Genomic DNA, 20,294 nt, shown 5'->3' on the forward strand with positions numbered 1-20,294 from the left:
ACAAACTTGGGATATTCTTTTGATTCATTGTAATAACTAATTAAAAGGTATATAACTCCATTGCTAACACTAGCAAGGGGGTACTCTTTCTGCCCCCTTCTGATGTCTATGTTAGAAGCTTTCTTTATCCTTTTTATACTTTAATAAAACTCTATTGTATAAAAGCTCTGAGTGATCAAGTCTCGTCATTGGCCCTGGATTGAATTCTTCTTTTTCGGAGGCCAAGAATCCCAGCGTCTTTTTGTGGATTAGCAACAACCTTTCACTTTCCACGTTTAAACTCCAGGTCAGTGACCATATCCAGAGAGGGCAGAGGGAGGTGGCTCAGGCTGCCCAGCATCGTTATCCTCTGGATGCAAGCATCCCCTCCCCCATCCCCTGACTAGAGTGGACATGCTGACCACAGGCCTCCTGCAACTTTCTCTGTCTAGCCAAGGTGTGGGGGTGCTTTTTGAGAACAGGAGTAGCTGGTTGCACTGAGTGGGGCATGTGATGCCCCAGGCTACACTGAGTCCCCAACAGCCTTACAAAAATTCTGAACCTATTGAGGATATTGTGTACCATAATTGTATGGTTTTATTTGGAAAAAAATATAGAGGACCAAGAAATAAACCAATTAATCTTTGACAAAGGAGCCAAGAATATTAAATGGGGAAAAGACAGTCTCTTAAGCAAGTTGTGTTGGGAAAATTTGACAGCTACATGTAAATCAGTGAAGTTAGAACACATCCTCACAGCATACACAAAGATAAGCTGGAAGTTAGAAAAGGAGTACAGAGGTAAGTATGACAAGACACTATAAAACTCCCAGAAGAGAACGTAGGCAAAACATTCTCTGATATAAATCATACCAATGTTTTCTTAGGTCAGTCTCTGAAGGCAATAGAAATAATAGCAAAAATAAATGGGACCTAATCAAACTTACAAACTTTTTCACAGCAAAGAAAACCATAAACAAAAAGAAAAGACAACCTATGGAGTAGGCAAAAATCTTTGCAAATGATGTAACTGACAAACTTTTAATTTCCAAAATATACAAACAGCTCATACGACTCAACAACAGTAACAAAAGAACAACCAAATCAAAAAAATGGGCAGAAGACATAAATAGACATTTCTCCAAAGAAGACCTACGGATGGTTAAAATGTACATGAAAAGATGCTCAACACTACTTATCATTAGAGAAATGCAAATAAAATCTACAATGAGGTACCATCCCACGCCATTCAGAATGCCCATCATCAAAGTCTACAAATGACAAATGCTGGAGAGGGTGTGGAGAAAAGGGAATCCTCCTACACTGTTGGTAGGGTTGTAAGTTAATTCAGACACTATGGAAAATAGTATGGAGATTCCTAAGAAAACTAAACATAGAATTAACAATACAATATGATCCATCAATCCTACTTTTGGGCATATATCTGGGCAAAGCTATAATTCAAAAAGATAGATGCACTCTTATGTTCATAGCAGCACTACTCACAATAGTTAAGACATGGAAATGCACTAAATGTCCATCAGCAGATGAATAGAAAAAGTTGTGGTAGATATATACAATGAAATAATACTCAGCCACAAAAAGAATGAAATAATGTCATTTGCAGCAACACAAATGCAACTAGAGAGTATCACACTAAGTAAAGGAAGTCAGAAAGAGAAAGATATCATATGTCATCACTAATATATGGAATCTAAACCATAAAGCAAATGACTCTATCTATGAAGCAGAAACAGAATCACAGACATAGAGAACAGACTTGTGTTTGCCATGGGAGAGGAGGGTGAGAGGAGTCAGACTAGGAGTTTTGGGTTAGTAGATGCAAACTATCACATGTAGAAAGAATGGACACCAAGATCCTACTGTATAGCACAGGGAACTATATTCAATACCCTGAAATAAACCATAATGGAAAAGAATATAAATATATGCATATAAATATGTGTGTGTATAACTGAGTCACTTTGCTATATAGTAGAAATAAACACAACCTTGTAAATAAATTTTTTAAAAGTAATTTTAATAATTCAGGGAAACACTCAGACAACAGAAATTATTGAATAATTATATTTACTGTCCAAATTCCCCCAATAAAAGTCAATCCTCTATTAATTTTAAGAAGGAAAATGAAAAGAAAATATATGGTAGTCCACCTTCTGTAATAAAAATGTGAAATGACAAAAAAATTGTTTCTATTTTATTATGTGAATTTCATCTCAATAAATCATTAAAAGATACACACAATATATGCTTGCTATAGAAAAAGTTGAAAAAAGAAAATCATGTAAAGAAGAAAATAAATGCCATTTGCGTTTTTCCCTTTTAAACATAATTGCTTTGAATGTTTTGGTTCACTATCATTATAATGTTTTTTCCTTGGAAACTATGTTTAGAGTTATAAAAGCAATAACCAGCATTACCTTAGTATTAACTCATGTATACCGAAGACTGCCTTAAAATAATTACCTAGTATAAAATCCAACCTTATTTGAATTAGTGGTACGGTTTTACCTGAGATGAATTAGCATACAAGTAGAGATTCACATCCAGATTAAATGAGCTGAAAGATGAACTGTACATTCTTCTCTTTCTTTTCTGTGCTTCAGGATAGAACATCTACCCTCAAGAATTTTTTTTTTTTAATTTATGAATGCAAATACCCTGGACACTACTTTTAGGAGCACAATTAAGAAACAGTTTTTGGAATTAAAGAGACTGCCTTTCTATCTTCCAGTTTCCATATTTTTGGAAGGTGGTAATTAGAAAAACAAGGAAGACTCTGCATTGTAATACATACAACACTTCTATTGCAAACAACACTATTAAAATCTTTAAAAGTAAAATAAAAGTTGAATTCAAGTAAACATAATATTGATGAAAAGATCTGCAATGCTATTGTTTAAAATTAATAGAATTTGGGAGGAAAATGATTATATCAAGATATAGATAAGTTCCTTTAAGAGACTCCAGACATTTTTTTTTTCTTTCCAGGCTTCTTTTTTTAACGCAAGTGGTAGATCTGATGACCTTTGAGGTCCCTCCCAACTCCAAGATTTTATAATTCTATAAGTTAGTAAATGGGGAGTTGTCCATCCTTAAAACGCTGTCCTCTCTGTCAGCTCTATCTACACACATCACATGGATTTCCACTTTCATACTTTAGCAAGTAACAATAACAGTTTGCATTGCTTATTGCTCTGTAATTTGCCAAATTCTCTTCATATGTTATCTTATTCAACCCTAACAATGATACTATGGGGTAGATGGCCTCATCCCTGTTTTAGAAAGAAAAAAAAAGACGCAGAGAGATTTATTCATTCTGTTTTCTCTACTTAGACTATCTATAAGACCCACTTTTGATATATATCTTTTGTGCAGAAAACACTGATTAAGATATAACTTGAATTCAGATTATACTTCTCTAAATTCCTATTGTGGTTAAAGTATGTTCTGTACATTTTTCTACTATAGTGTTATTTGTCTATCTTATCCTGTGTGTTTTGCAAAGAAATGTACAAATTTTGAAATCAGTGGGCTTGAAGCTTGACTTTGCCACATATTATTTGCCTGACTTTGAGCAAGTTGCCTAAGTTCTCTGAATCTGAGTCCCCTTATCTGTAAGATGAGGAAAACAATCCTTACCTCACAAGATAGTTTTGCTTATCATATAAGATAATGGATAAAAAGTATATTTCCATGTCTCCCATGAAGCTATAAGCCCCAGAACAGCAGTACTTTATCTTAAACCTCTGTAGCTTTCCCAACAGAATTGAGTTAATAGTAAATATTTGGACTCTTCCTATCCATGGACTAGAAAGGCTTGGTGTGCGTGTGTGGGAAACAGATGGCTACTTCATAATCCACATAGCTCATATTCCAGTGTCTTTGATTATAATTACCAAAAGCTAGATTAATAGCTTTCATATTTACAAACCATCACCAGATAAATGGAATCTCTTTAATTTTAATGCATTGGATCCAGGGAAACTACACATTTTTTGTAATCATTCTTAGCAGTGATTTTAGATGCTGAAGGGGAGCAGAATACATGACCCCAAGTTATGCTGGCATGTGGATTATTTTGAGCTGAAGGCTATCAAGATCCAGCTGACTTAAGAAAAACTTTTCAGTTCACTTCAGTGGCTCAATCGTGTCCAACTCTTTGTGACCCCATGGACTACAGCACGCCAGGCTTTCCAGTCCATCACCAACTCCCAGAACTTACTCAAATTCATGTCCACTGAGTCGGTGATGGCATCCAACCATCTCATTCTCCATCATCCCCTTCTCCTCCTGCCTTCAATCTTTCCTACAATCAGGGTCTTTTCCAATTAGTCAGTTCTTCCTATCAGGGGGTCAAAATATTGGAGGTTCAGCTTCAGCATCAGTCCTTCCAATGAATATTCAGGACTGATTTCCTTTACGATAAACTGATTGGCTCTATTTGGAGTCCAAGGGACTCTCTAGAATCTTCTCCAACACCACAGTTCAAAAACATCAATTCTATGGTCCTCAGCTTTCTTTATAGTCCAACTCTCACATCCATACATGACTACTGGAAAAACCATAGCTTTGATGAGACAGACCTTTGTTGGCAAAGTAATGTTTCTGCTTTTTATTTTTTTAAATTTTATTTTATTTTTAAACTTTACAATATTGTATTGGTTTTGCCAAATATCGAAATGAATCTGTCACGGGTATACATGTGTTCCCCATCCTGAACTCTCCTCCCTCTTCCATCCCCATACCATCCCTCTGGGTTGTCCCAGTGCAGCAGCCCCAAGCATCCAGTATTGTGCATCGAACCTGGACTGGCGACTCATTCCATATATGATATTATACGTATTTCAATGCCATTCTCTCAAATCTTCCCACCCTCCCCCTCTCCCACAGAGTCCAAAAGACTGTTCTATACATCTGTGTCTCTTTTGCTGTCTCATATACAGGGTTATTGTTACCATCTTTCTAAATTCCATATATATGCATTAGTATACTGTATTGGTGTTTTTCTTTCTGGCTTACTTCACTCTGTATAATAGGCTCCAGTTTCATGCACCTCATTAGAACTGATTCAAATGTATTATTTTTAATGGCTGAGTAATACTCCATTGTGTATATGTACCACAGCTTTCTTATCCATTCATCTGCTGATGGACATCTAGGTGGCTTCCATGTCCTGGCTATTATAAGCAGTGCTGCAATGAACATTGGGGTACATGTGTCTCTTTCCCTTCTGGTTTCGTCAGTATGTATGCCCAGCAGTGGGATTGCTGGATCATAAGGCAGTTCTATTTCCAGTTTTTTAAGGCATCTCCACACTGTTCTCCATAGTGGCTGTACTAGTTTGCATTCCCACCAACAGTGTAAGAGGGTTCCCTTTTCTCCACACCCTCTCCAGCATTTATTGCTTGTAGACTTTTGGATCACAGCCATTCTGACTGGCTGTTTCTGCTTTTTAATATGCTGTCTAGGTTGGTCATAGCTTTTCTTCCAAGGAGCAAGTGTCTTTTAATTTTGTGGCTGTAGTTACCACCTACAGTGATTTTGGAGCCCCCCAAATTAAAGTCTCTCACTGTTTCCATTGTTTCCCCATCTATTTGCCATGAAATGATGAAAAGCTTTTACTTGTTTCTTAACTATCTAAATTAATTCAATTAAGAGGCTGGCTCAGAGAAAGAGCTATTGCAAGAGGTAAGTTTTGTTTGTATGTATAGACAAGTATCTAATTACCAAACGTTTGTTTTTCTTACTGTCCTGTAAATTACCCTCCTCCCCTTTGAAGCTCTAGGCCCCTGACCCATTCCTTAGCTCTGGATGGTATATAAGCCTCAACAGCCACACTTGCTTTTGGGTCCTATGTTTGTATGGGACTCTCATGCATATATAATTAAATTTGTTTTTCTCTTGTTAATATGTCTTATATCAATGTAATTACTGGACCAGTCAATAGAACCAAGAAATTTACAGGAAATATTCTTCCTGCCGTACAACATAAACTCTCTATTGGTGGCACTTGTTGCTATGATATCAAAGAGTCACTCTACTCATTGACAGAGATAACTTGCTTTAAATTCCTTAAAGCCTGCAATTATATTTATTGTGGGGGAAACAGATGAAAGAAGCATGTAAAAGTTAAAGTAAGGAGTACAGTAGTTGCCACAAAGATCTATACTAATGGAATGAATGTGATAGATAATCCTTAAATAAATGGATATTTTCTCATATACATTTTTTTATTTTTTCTCTCTCTGTTGGACGCCTGAAAGTGAGAGCTCTAAATATTATATTTAAATACCCATTTTGTCCAGTGATCATAAAGTGATTGAATGTGGTTAGCAAATTCAGCTTCAAATGTTAATATTTTTTTTAAAAATATATAAAATGTATAAATATTTTAATTTTACTATCTGTAAAACAGTAACCACTTTTTTAACACATTTTTTATTCTTGCTAGATTTCATCAAGGTTTCTATTTTTTTTTTCTATATCTTCAAATTCTTTTCCCATTTAGGTTATTACAGAATACTTAGTAGTGTTCTATTTAGTAGAGTTCCCTATGCTATACAGTAGGTCCTTGTTGGTTATCTATTTTGCATATAGCAGTATGTACATATTCATCACAAACTCTCAGTCTGACCCTCCCCCACACCCTTCCCCTCTGGTCACCATAAATTCATTCTCTAAGACTGTGAGTATGTTTCTGTTTTGTAGATAAGATAATTTGTATCATTTTTTAACTTGATAAATAATTTTAATCTTTAATCTTTCATAAGTGTTTTGCCTAGCTCGGAGGACAGATTTGTACCCGTAATTAAACATTAAAGTAGTTGCTTTTTCACAAATATATGTATGAGCATGTCCTCTCCAAAGATAGGGAAAGTCAGTGTTACAGAAGTTAAAACAAGAGTGAAAACATAAATAATTATTTCCAACTCTAAATAAATATAGAGGACACTTAACATTAAATTTTATATGGGAAAGATGGAAAATATAAATATTCTGCATTTATGATGTTAGTAAGCTTTTTTTTCTGTTGCCATTATGCAAATTAATTGTGTAGATGAGTTTCACTTATTTGAAGCCTAGATAAAATCACCTAGATAGCTTGGGCAGAAAGTATGCAAAACCACTAGACCATTCAGGTATGACCTAAATCAAATCCCTTAGGATTATACAATGAAGGTGACAAATAAATTCAAGGGATTAGATCTGATAGACAAAGTGTCTGAAAAACTGTGGATGGAGGTTCATGACATTGTACAGGAGACTGTGATCAAGACCATCCCAAAGGAAAAAAAAAATGCAAAAAGGCCAAATGGTTGTCTGAGGAGGCCTTACAAATAGCTGTGAAAAGAGAAGCTAAAGACAAAGGAGAAAAGGAAAGCTATACCCATCTGAATGCAGAGTTTCAAAGATTAGGAAGGAGAGATAAGAAAGTTTTCCTCAGTGACCAATGCAAAGAAATACAGGGAAACAACAGAATGGGAAAGACTAGAGATTGCTTCAAGAAAATTAGAGATACCAAGGGAACATTTCATGCAAAGATGGGCACAATAAAGGACAGAAATGATATGGACCTAACAGAAGTAGAAGATACTAAGAAGCGATTGCAAGAATACACAGAACTGTACAAAAAAGATCTTCATGACCCAGATAACCATGATGGTGTGATCACTCACATATAGCTATACATCCTGGAATGCAAAGTCAAGTGAGCCTTAGGAAGCATCACTACAAAGAAAGCTAGTGGAGGTGATGTGATTCCAATTGAGCTATTTCAAATCCTAAAAGCTGAGGCTGTTAAAGTGCTGGACATGTTAACATGCCAGCAAATTTGGAAAACTCAGCAGTGTCCACAGGAGTGTAAAAGGTCAATAGTTGTCATTGCAATCCCAAAGAAAGGCAATGCTAAAGAATCTTCAAACTACCCTACAATTGCATTCATCTCACATGCTAGCAAAGTAATGCTAAAAATTCTCCAAGCCAGGCTTCAGCAATACATGAACCATGAATTTCCAGATGTTAAAGCTGGATTTAGAAAAGGCAGAGGAACCAGAGATCAAACTGCCAACATCCATTGAATCATCAAAAAAGCAAGAGAATTTCAGAAGAAACATCTACTTCTGCTTTATTGACTATGCCAAAGCCTTTGTGTGGATCACAACAAAGTGTGGAAAATTCTTAAAGAGATGGGAATTCCAGACCACCTTACCTGCCTCCTGAGAAATCTGTTTGCAGGTTAAGAAGCAACAGTTAGAACTGGACATGGAACAAAAGGCTGGTTCCAAATTGAGAAAGGAGTATGTCAAGACTGTATGTTGTCACCCTGCTTATTTAACTTACATGCAGAGTAGATCATGCAAAATACTGGGCTGGATGAAGCACAAGCTGGAATCAAGATTGCTGGGAGAAATATCAATACCATCAGATACACAGGTGACACCACCCTTATGGCAGAAGGCGAAGAAGAACTAAGAGCCTCTTGATAAAAGTGAAAGAGGAGAGTGAAAATGATCACTTAAAGCTCATCACTTAAAAATCTAAGATCATGGCATCTGGTCCCATCATTTCATGTCAAACAAATGGTGAAACAAAGGAAAAAGTGACAGACTGTATTTTTGAGGGGCTCCAAAATCACTGCAGATGGTGACTGCAGCCATGAAATTAAAAGATCCTTGGTCCTTGGAAGAAAAGATATGACCAAACAAGACAGCATATTAAAAAGAAGATACATTACTTTGCTAACAAAGGTCCGTCTAGTCAAAGCTGTGGCTTTTCCAGTAGTCATTTATGGGTATGAGAGTTGGACTATAAAGAAAGCTGAGCACCAAAGAATTGATGCTTTTGAACTCTGGTGTTGGAAAAGACTCTAGAGAGTTCTTTGGACTGCAAGGAGATCAAACCAGTCAATTCTGAGTAAAATCAGTCTTGGGTATTCATTGGAAGGACTGATGCTAAAGCTACCCTCCAATACTTTGGCCACCTAATGGGAAGAACTGACTCATTTGAAAAGACTCTGATGCTGGGAATGGTTGAAGGCAGGAGGAGAAGGGGACGACAGAGGATGAGATGGCTGGATGGCATCATCACCTCGTTGGACATGAGTTTGAGCAAGCTCCGGGAATTGTTTATGGACAGGGAAGTCTGGTGTGCTGCATTCCATGGGATCGCAGATAGTCAGACATGACTGAGCAACTGAACTGACCTGAGACAGCTTGGTGTAGTGAAAAAAGATTTGACTTAGAGACAGACAGACCAGAGTTGGATTTCTGGATCTGTCATATAATAGCTATATGTGTGCTGTGCTCAGTCGCTCAGTCGTATTCAATTCTTTGCAACCCCAGGCTCCTTTGTCCATGGGGATCTCCAGACAAGCGTACTTGGGTGGGTTGCCATGCCCTCCTCTAATAGCTATCTGATTTTGTGCAAACTTCTGAGGCTCATTTTCTGAATTTATTATGTGAGAATAAATCATGAAATGCCATTATTTTGAGGCTCAAATGAGATGTTATGTATTAAGATACTTTTAAAATGTAAAAGTTTGCATTAATTATACCCCAATAAATCTACTAATGCAATTGAATGTTTATTATAACAATGCAGAAACAGTTTGTGTAATTGTTCTTTTCCTTTTGAGGAATAAATGCATCCTAAAATCTATACAATTTCAATATTTTTATTCTAATTAAAAATAGGATCACAGAATATCAATGTTGAAATAAACTTTAGAGCTAATCTGGTTCATCACTGTGTAGAGAGGAGCTTTGAATCCACGATGGAAAGGTACTTGCCTTAGGTTATGAAATTAGTAGCAACACCAAAATTGGAATTCTGGTCCCTTTCTTCCAGGCTAGGGCCATTCTTCATTGCAATGGTGTTTAAGTTTTGTTATGAAACTACTGTCCATCCTCAAATTTCCCTTTATTTCCCTGAATCAAGATATTAATATGCATTGTTAGCCAGGATTCTCCTAGAGGAACAATCACTTTACATGAAGAAGATAACCTAGGAGGCAATTCTTCCATACATATTGAAAATCTTCCTGCTAGTTTATTGGCAACTACTGAATAGATCCTGGATCAATAAGTAGGAAAGTCAAGAAATGTGATCCAGCTGAAGGGCATGCTATTCTTTCTCAGGGATATTCATATCTTGGACTTTTTGGGAGCAACAAAGAGAAAATGTTACCAACTAGCTGGTGATAACTGTTCCTATAGTGTTCATCTGATTCCTTTAACCCTGGCACTGCCATAGAAGTTTATTATCTACAAAGTACATTTACATTTATTACCTCAAATTATTCTCACAACTACATGAGGTAGTGATTATTATTCCTGTATTACAAATGAGAAAATTGAGACTCAGATAGATTAAATGAATTACTCGAAGTTACATGGTAAATAAGAGGGAGAACTTTCCATTCAAATTCTGTCTTCAAATAAAAATATCTTGCCCGTATACCATAGTTGTCTATAACTTTGGCATACTTAATAAATTCTGAAAATATTATTAAAGATGCAATTAAAAGTTAATGAATACATGTGGAAAAAGTTCTAAAAGGTTGTAATTTAAAATAGACAAATATTTCCACCTCTCTGAAACTACATAAACATTTATAAATTATAAAAATAAAAGAGCTTTAAATTCATTAGACTGATCAAGTGTCCAAAAGTATGTGACACAAATCTAGATTCAGTCAGAACAAACTGCACTGTTGCTTTAGCTAAATAAAAATATCTCAGAGTGGAAGTCTTAATTTCTACACACAAAAGGACATATTTGCTCTGGAAAATTTGGTTTCTATTTACATAATCTATGGAAAAAATTCAGAAGAAAAAAGGAAAAAGTCATAGTCATGGCTTTTTCACTACTGAGAATGATTGCTTCTTTCTGTAGTGCTAGCTTTTCTTTGGTTGCATATATTTGAATTGCTGAAGCAGTTTTTGAATATACTATGTGAAAAACTTTCCTGGAAAACTAAAATTAAGTAGAGGTACAATTCTTCATGAGCAAACCATGAAATGATAAAGGCATAGTTTTCTCTTAGATATTTATTCCTATTTAAATTCAGTGTTACAAGTCAGAGAGACCTGGACCTAAAACACAACCCAGAATTTAATAATTACATGACCTTAGGCAAGTCAAGTAATCTGTTCAAGACTGTTTTCTATGTGTAAAGTAGAGATGGTCATAGTATGTAGACTGTTAGATTGTTATGAGGATTAAATGAGATAGCATATGTAAAGCTCTTGGTACTTGACAAAGCTCAATAAATGATAGTCCCTTTACTCTCACTCCCTCCTCTTGCTCCCTCCTATGGTGATTTCCTATTGCAAAAGCCTACTTTCTTCAAGCTAAGAAGATAATCCTTTTAGCTGTGTTCTTCAAGTTTTCACTATTATTTTGATGGCTCAACATTTCTGAAAGGTTAACTTTCTTATAAAAATCATCTCAGCTTCTTATACAGAGCATGATAATATTCTTTCCAACACATACACTCACCCCAACAACAATAAGCACCAAAGTACTCACCTCTTAACATCTTAGACATTAACAATATCTGACACAGATTCTCCGGAAGCTCAATTCTTCTTTGGAAGCATGTAGTCCACATCAGTATTTCTTACTTGTGTGGCTTATCCATTACACCATGGCTTTTATCCTCTGTTGCTGAGGCAGGAATGTCGAGTTCAAAGCCTTAGGAAAGGGAGATTCCAATAGACTTACATGAGCAGAAGGCAAATCTATGCTGAGAACTCAATAAGTTATCCTCTGAAACACATTTTACACTTTTAAAGTTCAGTACTATAGTCAGGGCAGCAAGAGATTTGGATCTCAAAGGTTTATAGTTCTTTTCAATAACTGCTACTCTGAGGTATAGCACTCTTTTACTCTCATATATATTGACATTCAGAATCTTACACAGGTCTACAGAGCTCATCTCATGACTGTGGATAAGACTCAAGCTTTAAAAAAAAAGTAGCTGAATTATATACACACATGTGCACACACATATATTTAAAAAGGAAAATCATACATGCAGAGTGATTAAAAAAAAAAACCTACTTTATGTAGACTTTTCATTGAATGTTTCAACAGAATGTTTCCAGATAGAGCTTATGTACAATTTGCAGATTAGGTATGACTATATCCTCTTGTTATTAATCCCCACAAAACAAAATAAGATAATAAATCTTAGAGGATTACAATTTAGAATAAACATTAATTTCCTAATGACTCAAAGTATATCAAATTTCTACCTTGAAGAGCTTTTCTATCTTTCAGTTGACTCACAGTCCAATTAGCAAAAAGACACAGATGCAATTTATAAAGTTGACAAAAATAAGAAAAACACTTGGATAAGACTAGTTTTGAAACTTCTACCTATTTCCTTCTACCTCACCTCAAAAGAAATTAATTAATAATCTTTTTGGAAAATTTAAAATGCTAAATCATTACACTAATAGCAAATTGAAAGTGAAGTGAAAGTGTTAGTTGCTCAGTCATGTCTGACTCTTTGCTACCCCATGGACTGTAGCCTGCCAGGCTACTCTGTCCATGGAATTCTCCAGGCAAGAATACTGGAGTGGGTAGCCATTTCTTTCTTCAGGGGATCTTCCCAACCCAGGGTTCAAACCCAGGTCTCCTAATTACAGACAGATTCTTTACCATCTGAGCCACCATCTTCTAATTTCAAGTAGGGGCTCCCCTGGTGGCTCAGCAGTAAAGAATCCACCTGCCAATTCAGTAGACATGGCTTCTATTCCTGGGTCGGGAAGATCTCCTGGAGAAGGAAAATGGCAACCCATTCCAGTATTCTTGCCTAGTAAATCCCAGAGACAGAGGAGCCTGGTGGGCTACAGTCCATGGAGTTGCAAAGAGTCAGATACAACTTAGCGACTAAAACAACAAAAACAATTTTAAGTAGTTCAAAACATGTTTCTCATTTACGAGATCATTAAACCAAGAACCACATATGGTCTGACAAAGGTTTGTGGATATTATTATCATTATCCTCACTTCCTAACTTTGTGTATTTTCCCATTTCCTGAATATGAATAGTGTGTGTGAATATATTTTTCAAGCTCCAAATCAGGCCATAAAATCTGATAAATAATGTTTTTGTATTACTTCTGGGTGCCAGATGCAATCCAAGAGATGTAACTTTGATTTGAAAAACTGAGACTTCCTGGGACACTGTTATGGTTTTTAAGGCTACTAGGAAATAAACTTTGAAATTTAGAATGTCTTGGAAATTTTGGTTACTGTATGAATAGTCATGCAGTCATTAGTCATTGACTTAGGGATCTGATAGGTAAAAAAAAAAAAATCAATTTAAAGTCAATATATGAGAAACTGTAATAATATTTAAGCTCAAATCATTAGAGAATATATTTAACATTTCATTTGGACATATATGAATTTCAAGAAAATGGCATGTATTGTAGATTTATTCAAATAAGCCCCAAAACTTTATAAGATATGAAATATGTTTAAGAGTGAGACACTGTTCTTGGATTGATAACTCTTGTGTATGTTATCAGGATCTTAGGGTTACTGCAAGCAGTAACCTGATATCACCTATTTGTGGGAAAATATATTCTCATGAGGTGCTGGCATTTGAGCTGGCCCTACCAGCAAATATGTTGTTAGGTGTAGCTCCCTGTTGCCACAGTTATGATGATAAAAGGATTGACCTTGTTTACCCACATTTGCCCCTTCTGATTTTACAGTTTTGATGATTTAGAGATTTAATAATACTACATTTGTGGGTAGCCAAAAAAAAAAAAAAAGCTCACAGTCTGCCTCTGGAATCTAGAAGGACACTAAAAAGGATGTTCTTAGTAGCTTTCATTCTCCTATGCTGTTTCTTGAAGACAGGGTGATTTTTATTCATCCCTAAGTTCCCTGTGCTGAGCCTCACATGTAATAGATGCCCCACAAATATATGCTAAATTGCTCACAAAATCCCCAAGGAAGAAAGCATTTCCACCACATTCCAAGCTTTTCTGTTTCTCTTCATTACTGAATAGTAGCTATATCCTTGACGTGACTGTCATCTTTTAGGCAACTGAGATAGGAAGCAATGTTTTGAAGCACAAGTAATCGTTATTCATGCAAACGTGGATATACGTCTTAGAGGAGCTGTTACTCGTCTACTTTCCTGTGTGCCCAGGATGAACGAGATACATGGCATACTTCCAAGTGCCATCTGTGAAACTCATGGTCCTTAAAAGAAGCAGTAGTATGTTGCAACTTGGCTATTTAAGCTAATTTCTTGTAGTGGGTTAAGAAGCACAATTGGTGACTATTAACTACATATCTCCCTCAGAATAAAATCTTTCTAGAGTACAGAAGGTGGTAAAGAAGGTTAAGAAAGCATGTCAGTCTTTGCTAGCTTTCCAGAAATCTAATCTTCACAATGGTCTGACTGAAGAGAGAGAGGCATTGGGAGGGAGACAGAAAGAAAATCAAATCAAAATAAACATGATCAAACAATAACAAAGAACAAATATATATACAACAGAATCACAAGAATTTTCCAAATTCCATGAGTAAGTTAAAGGGCTACATATTAGAACAGATGACCCCCACAAGAAAAAAACAAGTCTCTATTAGAAAAAGCAGTCAATTCTGGTTTCCTCAGTGTGTATGCCCAGCAATGGGACTGCTGGTCGTATGGCAGTTCTATTTCCAGTTTTTTAAGGAATCTCCACACTGTTCTCCATAGTGGCTGTACTAGTTTGCATTCCCACCAATAGTGTAAGAGGCTTCCCTTTTCTCCACACCTTCTCCAGCATTTATTGCTTGTAGACTTTTGGATCGCAGCCATTCTGACTGGCGTGAAATGGTACCTCATTGTAAAGTAAAAATAATAATAATAATAATAAATTTTAAAAAAGAATCATTAAAAAAAAGAAAATTTCAAAAAAAAAAAAAAGCAGTCAAATTGTAGACTTGTTTCCTATTTCTTACCATTTGGAAAGAAGAATCATTTCCCTTTGTGCAGCTGATGAGTCAGAAACCAATTTTTTTCCCTTGATGGAAAAAAAAAAAAACTTTCCTTTGCTCAAATATATATTTTTACATATGCATATACAAATATGTATGTGTGCTCAGTTGCTTCAGTCACGTCTGCTCTTTGCAACCCTATGGACTGCAGCTCACCAGGCTGTTCTGTCCATGAGATTCTCCAAACAAGAATACTGGAGTGGGTTGCCATGGCCTCCTCCCAGGGATCTTTCCAACCCAAGGGTTGAACCCATGTCTCATATGTCTCCTGCATTGCAGATGGATTTTTTACCATCGGGGAAGCCTTATGTACACACACACACACACACACACATATATTTACATATAGATAAATAGATAGATATCAACATATATTGAGGAACATATCATTGTAATAGAGACAGTCCATATATAGTAAACCATTAATTTAGGTTAAGCCAATAAGAGCCCAACAGATCTTTCTAATAAGAGACTGTTAAGTAGGCCAGTGATTGACTTACTTTTGTGTATTTTCTTAATCTGGAATTAGATTTGTACAGTTTGTTATATGTTCTTACACAAATATTGCTAAATAAAACAAAAAAGATGAAATCTGCACAGTTTTGGAGCCCAACTTGCATGAATAAGTGGTAACCATGTTTTCTCCTAAATATATATATATATGTTCTAATTGGAAGACTTTGAGTTTGGCCATGCAAGTGTAACAGATGGACTGGATATTTTAATGCCTCAAATCTCTTAAGTCCAGAAGTCAAGCAATAGGATTCAAAGACTGAGCATAAATATTGTTGATGTGCTAAAAGTAAACTGTTCTGATGATATACTCACCACCTTTTATCAAACACATATCACTTTCCAAGAACGTCAAATTATCAATTGTTACTTAGCACTTAAAGAAGCCCTCAGGCTATATAGCCTTCTTTAATATGCAAAAAATTAGAGCAAATAATTTAAATTTTAAGAAAATATATTTTCATAGATTCAATCACAAAAAAGTTAAAAAGTGAATAAAAATAAAACATAAAAATCCCCAATATTTATCTCACTTGAGTTTTAGAACCAACATATTCACTTTAAAAAGGTAAATATTATTTTCTCCATTACCTAAGTTTTTTCCCCATCTATCTGTCATGAAGTGATGGGATCAAATGCCATGATCTTAGTTTTTTGAATGTTGAGTTTTAAGCCAGCTTTTTCACTCTCTTCTTTCACCTTCATCAAGAGGCACTTTAGTTCTTCTTTGATTTCTGCCATTAGGGTGGTGTCATCTGCATATCTGAGGTTACTGATATTTCTCCAGGAAATCTGGATTTCAGCTTGTGGTTCACCAGCCTGGTATTTCGCATAATGTACTCTATGTATAAGTTAAATAAGCAGAGTGACAAAATACATCCTTGACGTACTCCTTTCTAAATTTAGAACTAGTCCATTGTTCCATCTCTGGTTCTGACTGTTGCATCTTGATCTGCATACAGGTTTCTCAGGAGGCAGGTAAGATGATCTGGTATTTTCAACTCTTTAAGAATTTTCCACAGTTTGTTGTGATCCACACAGTCAAAGGCTTTAGCTTAGTCAATGAAGCAGAACTAGTTGGCTTTCTGGAATTCTTTTCCTTTTCTATGACCCAACGAAGTTTGGCAAATTTGATCTCTAGTGCCTCTTCCTTTTCTAAATTCAACTTGTATGTCTGGAAGTTCTCAGTTCACATACTTTTGAAGCATAGCTTGAAGGATTTTGAGCATTACCTTGGTAGCATGTGAAATGAGTGTAATTGGCATGGTTATGTTTTATTTTTTTTTTTAAATTAATCATTCTAATTGATATGTAGTAATTTTCATTGTGGTTTTAATTTGAATTTCTCTAATGATTAATGATATTGAACATCTAGCCCTTTGCTTATTTGAAACTGCTGTTTCTTTTATGGTGAAGTGTTTTTTCATATATTTTACCCTTTTTAAAACGTATTTTTTTTTAAGGCAAGAGTAGATCATACTTTAATTCAAAGATTTTACAAACCAGTGGTGGGGGGGAACTATAAATCTAAAACTATTACTATAGATAATGGGAGGTCTGCACTACCATCTCAATTTATACATGATGAAATCAAATGATAAAAATAATAATAATGAAAGCAAACCAAAGATCCTCAAAAAACCAAAATGGAAAGTACATGAGCAAAGCAACATTTGGATTGTGCCTAAAAATAGATATGTTCAAAAAGATATTCATAAGTGTTAGGATAAAGGGCACAGTTTGAAATAATTGGAGTTCACTTAGAAATATACCCTTCCTACTACACAATCAATATAGAATCTGAAGGAACTTATTTTTGCTGGTGGGCAAAATAAACAATTTTATAAGAATGTAAAACTACACTCAACTCAGAAACATCTAGCTTTTTTCTTAAGACAGTACATTCTAAAAAAATTAAACATTACTTTTCCTTCATTTATAATTAACTTTTCTCTAGTTGACACACAGTATTCATTTTATATTTGGATAGTAGTACATTTAATTCTTTTAAAGAAAGTTCAGAATTTATAAGTAGAAAGCACTGTGTCAGACAACCCTGCACATTATTTCACTTAAAATCCCCAACAATCCTGCAAGCAATTCAGTCATTTTTAGTTTAATTACATTTAAAAAGTCTTTTCACTTTGTCTTGTTTTGATGTCATTTTAATTTTTATAAATTTTAATGATTATTTACCATTTACAGTTATTATAAAACATTATATATATCCCCATGTTGAATAGTACTATATTTTCATTGAAAGTATATGCCAATGGTTTATATCAGGCTGATAAATGTATTTAACATTTATATATTATGTAAATTTATATTTATTTACATTTGACATGATGAAACATTCTTACATTTGAACTATATACAATATTTAGTTTCATAGTTTTTTAAAATGATGGTTTATTAACAATTAGAAAATACTGCTATATATACTAAAAAAGTAAAAGTGACAGTGTTAGTCAGTCAATCGTGTCTAACTCTTTGTGACCCCATTGGCTGTAGCCCACCAGGCTCCTCAGTCCATGGATTTCTCCAGGCAATAAAACTGGAGTGGCTAGCATTCCTTTCTCCATGGGATCTTCAAGAACCACAGATCAAATCTGGTTCTTCTGCATTGCAGGCAGATTCTTTACCACCTGAGCCACCAGGGAAATGAATATGAAATAAATATGGAATTACAGAGCTTTTAAGGAACAGTTTATCAAGAAATCATTCACATATCATACAATTCATTCATTTAAAGTATAAAATTCAGTGAACTTTAGTATATATTACATAGCTGTGCAACCATTCAGTTCAGTTCAGTCGCTCAGTCATGTCCGACTCTGCAACCCCATGAATTGCAGCACGCCAGGCCTCCCTGTCCATCACCAACTCCTGGAGTTCACCCACACTCACGTCCAATGAGTCAGTGATGCCATCCAGCCATCTCAACCTCTGTCGTCCCCTTCTCCTCCTGCCCCCAATCCCTCCCAGCATCAGAGTCTTTTCCAATGAGTCAACTCTTCCCAAGAGGTGGCCAAAGTATTGGAGTTTCAGCTTTAGCATCATTCCTTCCAAAGAAATCCCAGGGCTGATCTCCTTCAGAATGGACTGGTTGCATCTCTTTGCAGTCCAAGGGACTCTCAAGAGTCTTCTCCAACACCACAGTTCAAAAGCATCGATTCTTTGGCGCTCAGCTTTCTTCATAGTCCAACTCTCACATCCATACATGACCACTGGAAAAACCATAGCCTTGACTAGACGGACCTTTGTTGGCAAAGTAATGTCTCTCTTTTGAATATGCTATCTAGGTTGGTCATAACTTTCCTTCCAAGGAGTAAGCATCTTTTAATTTCATGGCTGCAGTCACCATCTGCAGTGATTTTGGAGCCCCCAAAAATAAAGTCTGACACTGCTTCCACAGTTTCCCCATCTATTTCCCATGAAGTGATGGGATCAGATGCCATGATCTTAGTTTTCTGAATGTTGAGCTTTAAGCCGACTTTTTCACTCTCCTCTTTCACTTTCATCAAGAGGCTTTTTAGTTCCTCTTCACTTTCTGCCATAAGGGTGGTGTCATCTGCATATCTGAGGTTATTGATATTTCTCCCAGCAATCTTGATTCCAGCTTGTGCTTCTTCCAGTCCAGTGTTTCTCATGATGTACTCTGCATATAAGTTAAATAAGCAGTGTGACAATATACAGCCTTGACATACTCCTTTTCCGATTTGGAACCAGTCTGTTGTTCCATGTCCAGTTCTAACTGTTGCTTCCTGACCTGCATACAGATTTCTCAAGAGGCACATCAGGTGGTCTGGTATTCCCATCTCTTTCAGAATTTTCCACAGTTTATCGTGATCCACACAAAGGCTTTGGCATAGTCAATAAAGCAGAAATAGATGTTTTTCTGGAACTCTCTTGCTTTTTTGATGATCCAGCGGATGTTGGCAATTTGATCTCTGGTTCCTCTGCCTTTTCTAAAACCAGCTTGAACATCAGGAAGTTCACGGTTCACATATTGCTTGGAGAATTTTGAGCATTACTTTACTAGTGTGTGAGATGAGTGCAATTTTGTGGTAGTTTGAGCATTCTTTGGCATTGCCTTTCTTTAGGATTGGAATGAAAACTGACCTTTTCCAGTCCTGTGGCCACTGCTGAGTTTTCCAAATTTGTTGGCATATTGAGTGCAGCACTTTCACAGCATCATCTATCAGGATTTGAAATAGCTCAACTGGAATTCCATCACCTCCCCACCACTGTCTAATTTCAAAAAGATTTCAAGAAGAAACCCAGAATTCATTAACTGTCATTCCCTTTATGATTCAGTTCAGTTCAGTTCAGTCAATCAGTCGTGTCCGACTATTTTTGACCCTATGAATTGCAGCATGCGAGGCCTCCCTGTCCATCACCAACTCCCGGAGTTCACTCAGACTCACGTCCATCGAGTCAGTAATGCCACCCAGCTATCTCATCCTTTGTCGTCCCTTTATCCTCCTGCCCCCAATCCCTCCCAGCATCAGAGTCTTTTCCAAAGAGTCAACTCTTCACATGAGGTGGCCAAAGTACTGGAGTTTCAGCTTCAGCATCATTCTTTCCAAAGAAATCCCATGGCCAATCTCCTTCAGAATGGACTGGTTGGATCTCCTTGCAGTCCAAGGGACTCTCAAGAGTCTTCTCCAGCACCACAGTTCAAAAGCATCAATTCTTCAGCGCTCAGCTTTCTTCACAGTCCAACTCTCAGATCCACACATGACACTGGAAAAACCATAGCCTTGA

The 20,294-nt window shown here is 36.0% G+C and overlaps 1 protein-coding gene across 1 annotated transcript in view; it reads right to left on the minus strand.

The window, feature by feature from the left end:
- Window positions 1-20,294, minus strand: part of ZC3H12B (zinc finger CCCH-type containing 12B) — a 607,141-nt gene that overhangs the window by 167,640 nt on the left and 419,207 nt on the right. The window contains exon 2 of the mRNA XM_070366061.1: window positions 11,532-11,696. The gene's annotated coding sequence lies outside the window, so the exon portion shown is untranslated. The remainder of the gene's footprint in view (window positions 1-11,531; window positions 11,697-20,294) is intronic.

The sequence above is a fragment of the Bos mutus genome, chromosome X, assembly GCF_027580195.1.
Source record: "Bos mutus isolate GX-2022 chromosome X, NWIPB_WYAK_1.1, whole genome shotgun sequence".
NCBI lineage: Eukaryota > Metazoa > Chordata > Mammalia > Artiodactyla > Bovidae > Bos > Bos mutus.